Source organism: Bos indicus, chromosome 3 (assembly GCF_029378745.1).
Source record: "Bos indicus isolate NIAB-ARS_2022 breed Sahiwal x Tharparkar chromosome 3, NIAB-ARS_B.indTharparkar_mat_pri_1.0, whole genome shotgun sequence".
NCBI lineage: Eukaryota > Metazoa > Chordata > Mammalia > Artiodactyla > Bovidae > Bos > Bos indicus.
Window position 1 is genome coordinate 81,190,805 of NC_091762.1, and position 13,341 is coordinate 81,204,145.

General features: G+C 40.0%; 1 protein-coding gene across 1 annotated transcript in view; it reads right to left on the reverse strand.

Annotated features, from left to right (window-relative positions):
• CACHD1 (cache domain containing 1) overlaps window positions 1-13,341 on the reverse strand; it is a 234,983-nt gene that overhangs the window by 144,996 nt on the left and 76,646 nt on the right. The window lies entirely within an intron of this gene.

The window sequence follows — 13,341 nt, forward strand, 5'->3', positions numbered from 1 at the left end:
GGTAGGGCACAAAACCACAGCAGAGAAATAAATACCTCTGCAAATCTAATGAGATTCTGTTGGTCTCCTTCCCTGATCTTTGCTAAGAAAATGCAGGACTGAATTTTAATTCAAAAGTGTATTCTCTTGATATTTACAGCTCTCTGTCGCAAGCCAGTTTGGCTGACAAATTCACTAACAGCTTCATTCCTCTCTGGATCTCTTCCTACCATTCTAGGAATTGAGGCCAAAGGGGAAGAAAATATAGGTCACCACTGTTATCTCGAGATGTTAACCAACATTAACCCTTAAAAGAGAAAGTGCTATCATTAATACAAACTCCAACAACCACTGGACAGGGAATTAATGACAACTTAATTTTTAAGTGTTTCAGGGAAGAAAACATATGCATAACTTTATTCTCCCCTAAAGCATACTCCATGAATAAACTTCTACTAGGTTATAAAGGATTTCTTCTGCCCAGAATAGGAATCATCTGATTTTTACCAAACTATTTAACCTCACTCTGAAAAACATATAGACAGTCCAGAAAAATGACATTTTATAAGGTCACTCTCATCATTCTCATTCTGAGATCACAAATCTGGTGCCAGAAAACTCCATCACTGAAAAAAATCTCTAAACTTGTTCATTCTGGATACAGGTAACTCCAGAAAAGAGTTTATTAAGAGTGTTAAAAAGGTTACCACTAAAAATAATAACCTAAGTGACTAACAACAGGGGAACCAATTAATTACTCTTCATCCAATCAAAAATATATTGCACAGCTAATAAAAATGTTTACAATTACTTTTCTTATTGTTCATATTTTAAAATCAGCATTTAAATATACACATACTGTTCTAATTATATGTGTGGGGGTCACATTATACGTAAGTGTTATCATATATATTAACAAGGGCACAGAATGGATTCAGGGGCTTTGCAACACATTTCACTTAATATAACAACTCTTCATAGTAGTTACTATGTCATCATTTTACAGGGGAGAAAACAGGTTCTGAGAAGTTTAGTTTGCCCAAATGTAGAACACTGTAAGTAAGTGGCCAAGTCTGGGTGCAAAATTTGCCTTACTCCTAAGTTTATGTATCATCCTCTATATAATCATCATCTTAATAAAGAAAACTTAGGTAAAATCTAGAAAATGACTCTAATAGTAACAGGGCTTGCCTGCGAATAATGAATCCAGAACATATATATATTCCCTCCTCCCCATCCCCCCAATCTCAAAATGGAGCATGAATTTCCTTTATGATGGATAAAGACATTTTTCAAAGAGTTGACACACTAGAAAAAAAAAAGACATACATTCGGAGTTACAACTAAACTCTACAAAGAATCATTTGTACAAGATCACCACCTTGAGAGCTTACAGAGGAAAAAATAAGTCCAGGGTCTCATGCTTCATTCTTACTATAAAAAACTGATCTTGAATACCATGGTGATTTGCAAGAAACAGGGCTATTGCAGATCATGACAAAAGGAAATGCTTAGGTACTGAAAATCATAGTAGAGGAAGACGCCTAGATTGGGAATTTAAAACAAAACTAATCAGTATACAATAGATGACCCTGTGCAAATGGTACCCTGTACACACACGTCCTGCCCAACAGACTTCCTTATTTTGTTTTACAGTTGCTATATATAAAAAATGATAATAGCTAATGCTACTATCTGTCCAGCATTAGGAACGTCGTGTATGTTAACCTGATTCATGTGAAGATAAATTTATATAGACTACACTAAAAACATTATGAATATATTTCACATACCATTATGATAGTTATTCAAACAATCTTGATAGTTATTCTATTATTCTTCTATTCCATTTATGTTAACCTCTTAACAATATTCTGTTAATGACAGTTAATTCTATGATGGTTAGAGGTATAAGGGAGCAAAAATACCTGTACAAATATTTACCAACTCAAGTCTCACCTCATTCTTAACAACTTCCCAAAGATAATTTCTCCCTTCTCTGAATCTCTGCAATAAAGACAGTCTATGCTACAATTAAAACAATACACACACTGTAGAAAACTTGAAAATATGTAAAGGAAGAAGAGGAGAAAAATAATCTATTGTCTGACCATCCAGTAAAAACCAACTACTGTTTACAGTTTATTTCATACCACTGTTTTGGACTTCTAGGTTCTGACTTTGTTGTAAATTCTTTGATAACTGGTCCATGCCATGAGTCCTTACCACAGTGAACTGTACATAGTAAGCAAAATAAGCATGTGTGCACCCATTAATTTAAGTATTAAGTCATCAGACCGTTAGTTTGGCCTGTCAATCAGCTGGCGAAAAAGGGAAGAAAGTGTCCTTTCTCTTTAAGATAAAAAACTTCCCCTTCTCTCAACAAGCTATTAATAGAGCCTTCCCCCATTACCTCTGTTTTTCCTTCCCTGTCCTCTTCAGGCTCTAAGTACATACACACATAGCCCCCTGGCTACTTAAAGCTTGCAAAAGAACTCAAATTATGAATTCCTTAATCTGAAGGCAGTTAACACCCTTCATACCAACAGAAGCTCTGAATAGCAAGGAAGCTTGGCACGGAGTCACAAATCGGTGACAACTGTCACCTTTACAAAGGGCTGCTAGTTTTGGAACACATGTATACCTGTGGCGGATTCATTTCGATATTTGGCAAAACTAATACAATTATGTAAAGTTTAAAAATAAAATAAAATTAAAAAAAAAAAAATTACAGGGGAAAAGCAATATGCTGCAGTCTGATTTAGCCGGGGAAATCTAAAGCAATAATCTCAGCAAGCAAAGTTTCTAGCCTTGATCACTTGATTTCCTGTTGTAGCATTGAAACCAGGAGAGTCAGTGGGTAAATACGAACCCAGAGAACAAAGACGGGCAAAACAAGACGGAAACACTTTCCTAAATGCAATAAAGCTTTTGAAGGGTTATTGAATTTTTGTTGTTGTTGTTGTTGTGGCTTTCAAAGGGAGTAAGAGGGAAAAAAGCAAGCAAATCAGTTCCACATGTTGGAAAGATTCAGCCTTTAGCCAGTGTAACTTGACTATAAGTAATATTCATGACAATGCACGTGGAACCTCTCAGAAACGGAAAGCTGACTCGCTTTGCAGGTGGTGCCAGATTTCCACTCCCCTACTTCCACTCTCCTAACTCGTCCTCACTCCCTACACCTTCGATCTCCATTAAGGCTTTTTAAATTTCACCTTGAAGGGGAAAAAAGAAAGGTGAGGTATTTAAATGGCTATGCATTTATTCTTAGAGGAGGGCACTTTAAAATAGTCTTTGGTACTCAGTGTTCTATCTGTGCACAAGCCTGCACAAATGCTCAGGTCCTTAGGAATCCATCCATTAAGGACAAAGGGAACTGGAAACCCTGAAACCCTTTCTAGACTTAAATGACTATGCTTAGTTAATAACTCAGTGAATCAATCATGTCCTTTCTGACAGAGTCAGAAACTATGTAAAATATAGCTCTAGACTGAGCTCTCTAGTTGGAGGAAGAAATTAAAAATTAAAAGTAAGAAGGAATAGTGAACAGTGCAATGCAGTCTCCGTATGAACTCAGCATGCCTGGCACAGACCCAAGGTGCTGTCAGAGTTCATGGAGGGTTGGGGAGGTGGGGGAGATGGGAGGCAGGACTCTGAAGAGATGGGACGTGGGCTTGAAATTGAGGTCAGATTTAAATAGGAAAAAAGAAAAAAGAGCTTAGGCGAGAACATTTCAGAGCATTCACAGAGAGGGTCTTACTATGTACTTTGGGCCAGGCACTGTTCTGGATATTAAGGATACAAAAATGAATGTAACAAACTCCTTGCCCACATGGACCCTATGTTCTACATCCTTTGGCTTTAAGAAAATCCTTAAAATGGACTTACTCAGCACAGGTCTGTATGTTTGGAAAATGGGGGTTCAAAGATAAGAAGATTGCTTCTATTGTAGAAAAGCTTACAATCTAGAGACCCTGCAAGTCTGTAGTTATGACACAAAGTCAGTTGCATAAGGGGAGCTTTTGGAAATAAAACTGAACTCAATGGAAGAGAAATGATGGGGCTAGACTCTGGAGGTCTTTCAAGCCAGGAAGAGGAGTTGGATTTTACACACATGCTAGGCACTGAGTAAATATTTTTTGAATGAGTAAATGAATAAATGTCTCTTTGCCAATAAATAAAGAACCATTAGAAAGGATTTGTAGTTGGGGAGTGACATGATGAAATAGGTGCTTTAAGAATGTTTATATTCCACATGCTCAGAAGCATGCACCCACTTCCCTCCACTGTTGCTAAGCCTTCTCACAACGAAAACTATCGAGTCCATTTAGAAGCCGGTTACTATCCCGAGGGTCTGTGACAACTTTAGGAGCCAAATGAACTGGATTGCCTTTGATCCTTCAAATGACACTTGAAGGACCTTAAATAAATTTTCCCATGAGTCTTATCTCCTTTGTAAAATTATAAAATCCTCCAAGGGACTGTTTTATTCAATTTTACAACCCCTACAACACTTCCATAGATATTATGGAATATTATGGAATAAGATGGAGAAATAGTTGTTCAAAAAAATGATTTAAAAATAACTTAATGAAAAGCAACTGTTCGAGTTTAAAGCATAGCTGCAATGTTGCATTCTGAGCTGAAGACTAGTTTTCGACATTTCAAAATATGCTTGCTACTGGGAGGCTGTTTGTATGGTTTTCAAATGAAATGTTCATTTATGCCATATCCAAATAGAGAGAATTTTTCTGGTACATCCTTTTATGTAAAGAGGTGCTTTTTTTTTAGTATAATCATTAAGCACAGAAACTATAAATCTAAATTTGTCACAAATGCTAATAACTAACAATGTCAAATTGCAACTCCATATAAACCAGCTCTGTATAAACCATCTCTATGCCTGATGAAGGCTTTAAGCCTCCCTATATCTACTTTCCCTAACCTATAAAGGGAAAAATTGAGTTAGATTATATAAAACTTGGTGATCCTAAAATTTCTACTCTATTGTTGTACTAGAATCTTATTAAACTATCAATGGCTAGACTTTTGAGCAGCTTCTAAGGCTGGGTCTTTCTGCTATATGAAATAGATGTGTCGAGAAAATTATATTTGTTGGTAAAATCTGACTTAAATTATTAGGAAAAATGTTATAAACATATCTCTAAAACTTGTTGCAGGAGGAGAGGCAAAATATTAGAGGAACAGATATTTTAACAAGAAAATTTAAGTAGAGAAAGCCAATCTTGAGAGTGGTGAGTTTAAATGTGGACATTAAGACATGAAGCCGAGCAGTCAGCCTTTCTGGAATAAATGTGATGCTAATATGATTACACGAATGTCTCCCAGGTCCTCCTCACTGTATCATCTTTCAGGCTCTCACAGCCAGGGTGCCTGTCACGCATATTGAATACCATGGTAACAAGCCTGCCTGCAATGGCTCCAGCATGCCATGATTCTCAGCAATAATCATTAACTCACATCTCAATGAATATGGTTCCCTGGGCTCAGATTCACAGTATAATTATAATGAATAAATAAATGCTGGCTCAAATGTTTTTTCGAGCTTTTAGGGTTTAAAAAAATAGGAATGTAAAAGAAAAGTTAAAAAAAACACACGCACACAAAATCCTGTTACCAGCTGAGTGGCTATGGAGAGGTTAGATGTACAGCATTTCCTAATTTGTAAAAGAGAAGTGACAATAATAGCGAATTCATAGGGCTTTTGTGAGGTTCAGTGCTTACGTAGCACTTATTCCTGACATACAATAAGCGCTCAGTAAATAGTAGCTTTTAAAAATCCTTCAAAAAGAACAGCCATTCCCAGGAATAAAAAGTCATTTGAGATTTCCTGTGTCCTCCTCCCAACTTCAGGAACTCTTCCAAATCAGCACTCTGAAGCCTTCCACAGTGACAAGACTTATTAAAAACTCCATATTTTCAGGAAATGGCTTTCCCATTAGCTCCCAGTGCCTTGACAAGCTTGGCTCCCAGGCTCAACAAACTGCCTTCTTCAAGTTTCTTGAGCAACCCACGGGCAAGTTGTGTCCTTGAGAAAGCGACTTTCCTTTTGGTTACTGATGTTATAGAATTGGCCAGAAAAGTTCATTTGGGTTTGAAAAAATGAAAGGAACGGAATTCCATCATATGGAAAAACTCGAATGAACTTTTTGACCAACCCAGTACTTGCTGGGGAACACCTGCAGAAGGACTCTCTGTATGTCTAGTTTATTCGAGTCCGGCTCTGTAAACACACGGCCAAGGAGGCCACAGGAGTAAACTGAAGTTGGCAAATATATCCCAGAGGTGCTGGTCCCTCCCAGCCTAGTACTGCTTAACAAACAGGGTTCTGCCTGGTACTACAGGAGTGAAGTAGTCCTAAAACACCCACCTGCAGATAGTAAGCAAAGAGCTTCTACAGGAGAGGGAGAAAGGCATTATCAGCTATGCCTCCAACAGAACCCAGAGGCTCATCTGGGTTGAGCCTTCTCAGGACCCACCCAAAAAGAGGTGAGAAAATTAAACCTCCTTTAGAGCCTTCACTGAATTATTTACTTTCACATTGTGCTGCAAGTATTTGTTTAGAAACATGAGTAGTGAAGGTAAGAACAACTTCTGCTTGCCGAGATAGCAGTGTGAGGACTAAGGTCCAGGCTTTGGAATCATTTAGACCTCAGCCATCTCAGCCGGGTGACCAACACAAATTGTTTAAACCTTCTAAGACTAAGTTTCCTCATGGGAATTTAAGCGACATACCTCCAGCTTCCTAGAGAAGAGAATGATCTTCACTATCTACCAGGTTTGAAAGTTAGAACTAAATGGAATGACAGCTGGGACAGTGTCTGACATATTTTTTGCCCAATTAAGTATAGCCGGTATTAAAATTGCCATTATTTTCTCTGAATATCCAGCATCTAGTATAATCACCATAAATAGCTAATAATGCTTAATGAATCAATAAAAGATTTGGAACAACTCCCTTAGTTGACAGAAGAAGAAAGCAAGTCTTACAGAGGTATGAGTCACCCCAGGGACAGGACCAAACACTGGTTTCTCCTGGCTTTCAGTAATGCTGACTTTTAAAAAAGTATTTATTTATTTGGCTGCATTGTATCTTAGTTGCAGCACGCGGGATCTTCATTTCAGCATGTGGGATCTTTAGTGACCCGTGTTGCGGTCCAGGCTTAGTTGGCCTTTGGCATGTGGGAGCTTAGTTCCCCAACCAGGGATGGAACCTGCATCCCCTCCACTGGAAGGCAGGTTCTTAACCACGGACCACTAGTGAAGGCCCCACTCATGCTGATTTCTAATGTAACTCTTAAAATCAGACTATGCTGCATAAGGAACTAAAATTAAAACATTTTTAAAAATTTATTTTATTGAAGTGTAGGTGATTTACAGTGTTAATTTCTGCTGTATAGTGAAGTGACTCAGTTATACATATACATGCATTCTTTTACATTCTTTTCCATTATGATTTATCATAGGATACTGAATATAGTTCCCTGTGCTATATAGTAGGACCTTGTTATTTATCTCTAAAACCTGTTTGTTTACCCTACAAAGCCAGCATGGGAAAGGAAAATACATTACCTAAAACTACTGAACTAGGATAAAACCAGAACCTCAAATTATCCTCCCCACCAAAAAATATTTTTAAAATAATCTATGTATTTTAATTGGAGGATGATTTCTTTACAATATTGTGGTGGCTTTTGCCATACATTGACATGACTCACCCACGGGTGCACGTGTCCCCAAACAAATGTTTAATCTGTCTTAAGTGCCTGAAAGGGGGTCATGGTATAGTGAAACATCATGGGTTCTGGAAGCAAGGAAGTCGGACCATGGTCCTCAGCTCCATTACTTTACTGTGGGGGTTGGAGGTAGGTTGCTTAAATGTCCAGAGCCTCCATTTTCCTGCCTCTAAAAACGGGTGTAATAATATCTACCCTTGGGCAGTGACTGCTAATGAGAATAAAGTTTCTTTGGGGGATGATGAAATGTTTTAAAAATAGATTATGGTGATAATTGTACAACTCTGGAAATATACTAAAAGCTATTGACTTACACGCTTTCCATGGGTAACATTACGTAAAGTGTTAGTTGCTTAGTCATGTCCGACTCTTAGTGACCCCATGGACTGTAGCCCACCAGTCTCCTCTGTCCATGGGATATCCCAGGCGAGAATACTAGAGTAGGTTTCCATTTCCTTAGCCAGGGGATCTTCCTGACCCTGGGATCAAACCGGGGTCTCCTGTATTGCTGGCAGATTCTTAACCATCTGAGCCACCAGGGAAAGTCATGTAATGTAAACTGTACTTTAATGCCTAGTTAAGGTCATAGCTGTGAGGACTTAAGTTATTATCTATGTGAGGAATGTGAAGGAAAGCACAGAGTTGGTGCTTTCAACTATGAAAATTGGATTTTCATCACTAAGGTCATGGTTATTATTCATTAGAGATACAAGATAAATCCTATTTGCCTGTAAACAAATGCAGATTCCTGGGCCCCCACCTCTATAAATAATGGACCCATGAGCCCTGGGGAGGCCAGTATGTGCAAGAATCATCCAGGTAGTCCCGATGATGCCCACTAATCACTGTTTGATACATTCTACACTAATGACACTTTCAAATCAAAACGCTTCTATGAGTCTCCTGGAAATATCAGTAATATTGAATTTCTGTATAAATTCCCTATAAATTTCTGTATAAAATTCCCTATTGAATTTCTGAATAAATCCACATTTCCACAGAAAATACAGTCTGGTTAAAAAAAAATTCCTTAAAAAATAAAAAAGAGGGAAGGAGAAGGAAATAGAAATTCCCATTACCACTGACCACTTAGAGGAAAAGAAAGGGGCATATTCCAAATCTTCAGGCACTGATAGCTGCTCTCCACTTGCAGGCACCAAATTCAGAACTAGAGATAGACTAAGCTTTGTGTGGAGCGTCCTGGGAAGGCAAGAGGAAGAAAAGAAGGAAGAAACACTTGGTTTGCAATATTATTGCCTTATGCTGCTGCTAAGCTGCTAAGTCACCACTTCAGTCGTGTCCAACTCTGTGCGACCCCATAGACGGCAGCCCACCAGGCTCCCCCGCCCCTGGGATTCCCCAGGCAAGAACACTGGAGTGGGTTGCCATTTCCTTCTCCAATGCACGGAAGTGAAAAGTGAAAGTGAAGTCACAGTTGTGTCCAACTCTTAGTGACCCCATGGACTGCAGCCTACCAGGCTCCTCCGCCCATGGGATTTTCCAGGCAAGAGTACTGGAGTGGGGTGCCATTGCCTTCTCCAAGATATTAAAAAGCAGAGACATTACTTTGCCAACAAAGATCAGCATAGTCAAAACTATGGCTTTTTCCAGTAGTCATGTATGGATGTGACAACCAGACCATAAAGAAGACTGAGTGTCAAAGAACTGATGCTTTGAATTGTGTTGGAGAAGACTCTTGAGAGTCCCTTGGACTGCAAGGAGATCAAACTATTCAATCCTAAGGGAAATCAACCCTGAATGTTCATTGGAAGGACTGATGCTGAAGCTCCAACACTTTGGCCACCTGATGCAAACAGCTGACTCATTGGAAAAGACCCTGATGCTGGGAAACATTGAGGACAGGAAGAAAAGAGGGTAACAGAGGATGAGATGGTTGGAGAGCATCATTGATACAATGGACATGAGTTTGAGAAAACTCCAGGAGATAGTGAAGGACAGGGAAGCCTGGCATGCTGCAGTTCATGGGGTTGCAAAGAGTTGGAAATGACTTAGCGACTGAACAACAACAGCAACTGCCTCACCACCACTCTTGAGGGGAGTGTGTTGTTAGAATCCCTGTTTTACAAAACGAGGAACTAACTAATGACCAGGCAGCATCCTCCAAAGCCACACATTGGATCCACGCAGGGAGGGACGACTTTTCCCACAACTCCAGGCTTCCCTAGAGGCTGTGGTTCTAACCTGGGATCAAGATCTCTTGGTCTCTCAAACTGCTAGAGCTGCTGGTGAGCTTCCTTTGTCCAACCATCTCCAGCTAAATGTTCTGGAAGGATTCACCTTCCCAATGTAGCCCAGCTCAGTTTTCTGTTACTGAGCACAGGCTATAAGCTAGCATCGCATGATGCGATGCTAAGACAGCCCATTCTTCAAGAGCTGACAGTGCAAAGGAGAAGAAGGAGGTGTAGATTTGTAGAAGCTGTAGGTAGTAGCCAGTGTGAGGAGGGCACACCTAATTCGAACACAACAGCAAGTTACCAGGGACCTCATTCTCAGCATTCAACAGGGACTATTAAAGTCTAATGTGCAGAGCAGGAGAGATAGCTGGAAGGTTGGTTGGCTGGTTGGTGTTTTGGCCTGGGATTTATATTCATCAAAAGCCCCCAAATTATACATTTAATCTTTTCTCCTAATGAGAGTTTATACACAGTCACAGAGATTGAGTGACAGAATGAAAAGAAAAAGGTATTGATCATACAACCTTGAACTTGTATCACACTAACAGAACATACCATGCATACACAGTATTCTCTAAATTTATGCTTTAAAAATAAAAACTGAAATTAGCTCAGAAATGGCACAATTACATTGCACAAGAGTGAATTTGTTAAGTAGAAATATTTAAATATAATAGTGCTGGTTACTGTTTGGCATTTCTTCATTTATTAACACACTGCTTCAAAACTGGAGGTGAGTTGGAGAGCTCTCAGGATCTGGAAGGCCCAGCTGCTGTTATTACTCATGGCTGATCCAAGCCATCTGGGTATTTGCATTATTCCTTCTCTACAGAAACCACAGCCCAGTGTCTGCAAGGCCTGATTGTGGAACTTTGTTTAGAATGCCCCCTCTCACACCCAGGCACATTCATCTCTCATTCACACCCTGCCTCTTAAAACAAATAGAAACAAATTATCTTACTGCTATCTACCTCTTCTACTATTAATACTACCCCCACCATGTTACTCTTCCTCCTCACTGAGACTTTTCATGGAAAGAAGAATAAGCCTCAATTTTATAGATGAGGAAGCGGACAGAGCTAGTTCAAGTGGCAGAGCGAGATATGAACTCAGATGTGTCTGACTCTAAGGCCAAGCCTCTTGGCACTTACACTCTTGACTTACAGGTCCAAACTCTCCAACGGTTTTCCAACCAATTGAGAGGAAAAGCCCAAGTCTTCACCTTGGTTCAAAAGCCCTAACTACATCCCATGCACCCTTTTAACGTCTCTCCTGCCCTCTCCCCACTGCTTCAGACACACTGGCATGCAGCTTGCTACTTAGACCTGCAGAGCAATTTCCAACCACGGGGGCCTGTGCATTTTCTGCTTCCTCTTTCTGAAACACAGTATCTTTGGATGGACTTGCTCCCTCCTGCCACTAGGGTTCTGCTCAAATGCTATTTTATACGAAACAGTGACCCCAGTAGCTTTTGTCACATCTCATATTCCTGTTAGTATATACGTTACAAGCACAGGGACTCTGTTTTTCCCTCACTGTCCCCAGTGATGAATTCACTCAGTTAATGAATTCATGAGAGGGACAAAAATTGTAAACATACTATGACAGAAACATATCCCACTTGGAATTCATAACACACGAAATTATTCAAAGGGGGTCACTTTTCTCACCTAAAATGTACTTCGCCACTAATTTTCTCAATAAATTCCATATAGTTGTTGTTTAGTTGCTAAGTCATGTGTGACTCTTTGCAACCCCATAGACTGTAGGCCGCCAAGCTCCTCTGTCTGTGGAATTTCCCAGGCAAGAGTAATGGAATGGGTTGCCATTTTCTTCTCCAGGGGATCCTCCCAACCCAGGGATCAAACCTGCGTCTCCTGTTTGGCAAGAGGATTCTTTACCACTGAGCCACCTGAGAAGCCCCAAATTCCACAGTAAGGCTCCCTTAATTTTTCATCTCCATGGAAAGTCTTTCCTAATCTCTATGCAGTAGGACATCCCACTATTCTAACACTTAACAGAATGCACTGCAATTATTTGTTAACATAGCTACTCTCTACCCTGATACCTTGTGAGCTTCTAGAAGACAAGAACTGATTCTCATTCATCTTTGAATTCCCAGCACATAGAAGGCATGCTGTTGTTGACTATCTGGTATAATGCTATTTCTACTATGCCCCCACAGAAGCTGTCAGTATTTAGGCAGCATTATGAGTCTGGCATTAAGCAAAATTGTAATGGGGAAGATTCTCTCATCATAGCAGTATCACCATCACCAACCCAAGCCCATCAGTGTATAAGGATGCTCAGCCTGTGCCAGTATAGCAGACACTTTTCTATGTTTGAAAAACAAAGAGAAACCTGGTAATAAGCAAATTAACCAGCTGAGAATCATTCCAAACACATCCCTACAGAGTAGAGTGCTGTCCGAGTTCATGTTCTTGTCGACTTTGTTTACCTCCCCAAAATAAGTTCTCTAAGGCAGTCTTCTTGGTAATTTTTCTGGTTCTCTCCATCTCTCTCATGCCCATACACTCCTGCCTAAGTGCATTGTAATAGCCTGTATACACATTCTCCTCCACCTTAAGTCACTAAGGAAAAGCAAAGGGACAGGAGAAGGCAGAGGTATTTGCTAGACATCAAGGCATTTGCTAGGATTCAGTTCCTGACACATTACATGTTTGCCTGGACTCCTCCCTTCTCTGTCTCCAATCCTAATAAATAACAGAGGACCCACACACAAAATGCAGACAGATGAACACTTCCCTTATGACAGAACTTCATTAGACTGGAACTTCATTCCAGTGCACTGGAATCCCTGTTGCTGCTGCTGCTGCTGCTAAGTCGCTTCAGTCGTGTCTGACTCTGTGTGACCCCATAGACGGCAGCCCACCAGGCTCCCCTGTCCCTGGGATTCTCCAGGCAAGAACACTGGTGTGGGTTGTCATTTCCTTCTCCAAGGCATGAAAGTGAAAAGTGAAAATGAAGTCGCTCAGTCGTGTCCAACTCTTAGCGACCCCATGGACTACAGCCTACCAGGCTCCTCCGTCCATGGGATTTTCCAGGCAAGAGTACTGGAGTGGGGTGCCACTGCCTTCTCCGGGAATCCCTGTAACTGTCTGTAATCCTGTAATTGTCTGATATTCAGACCTCTGCTGTGTTTCCTTTCAAAAGGGTCTGGGGCAGGCACCAAATAAGGGTGCTTTTCATTTTTTCCACAAAACATTAATTTCAAGTTTAAGGAATGAAGCCAAAGGAGAAACATTCCATGCAATGACCAGACTTGCTCTGCATTATAAAACTAGCTGAATGTGATACACAATTAGTTGTCAATAAGGTTTCCTAAAATTTTTTAAGAATGAGAAAAAGGGAAGAAGTATTTGTTTTACTTAATTCTTCTTTCCTAAAAA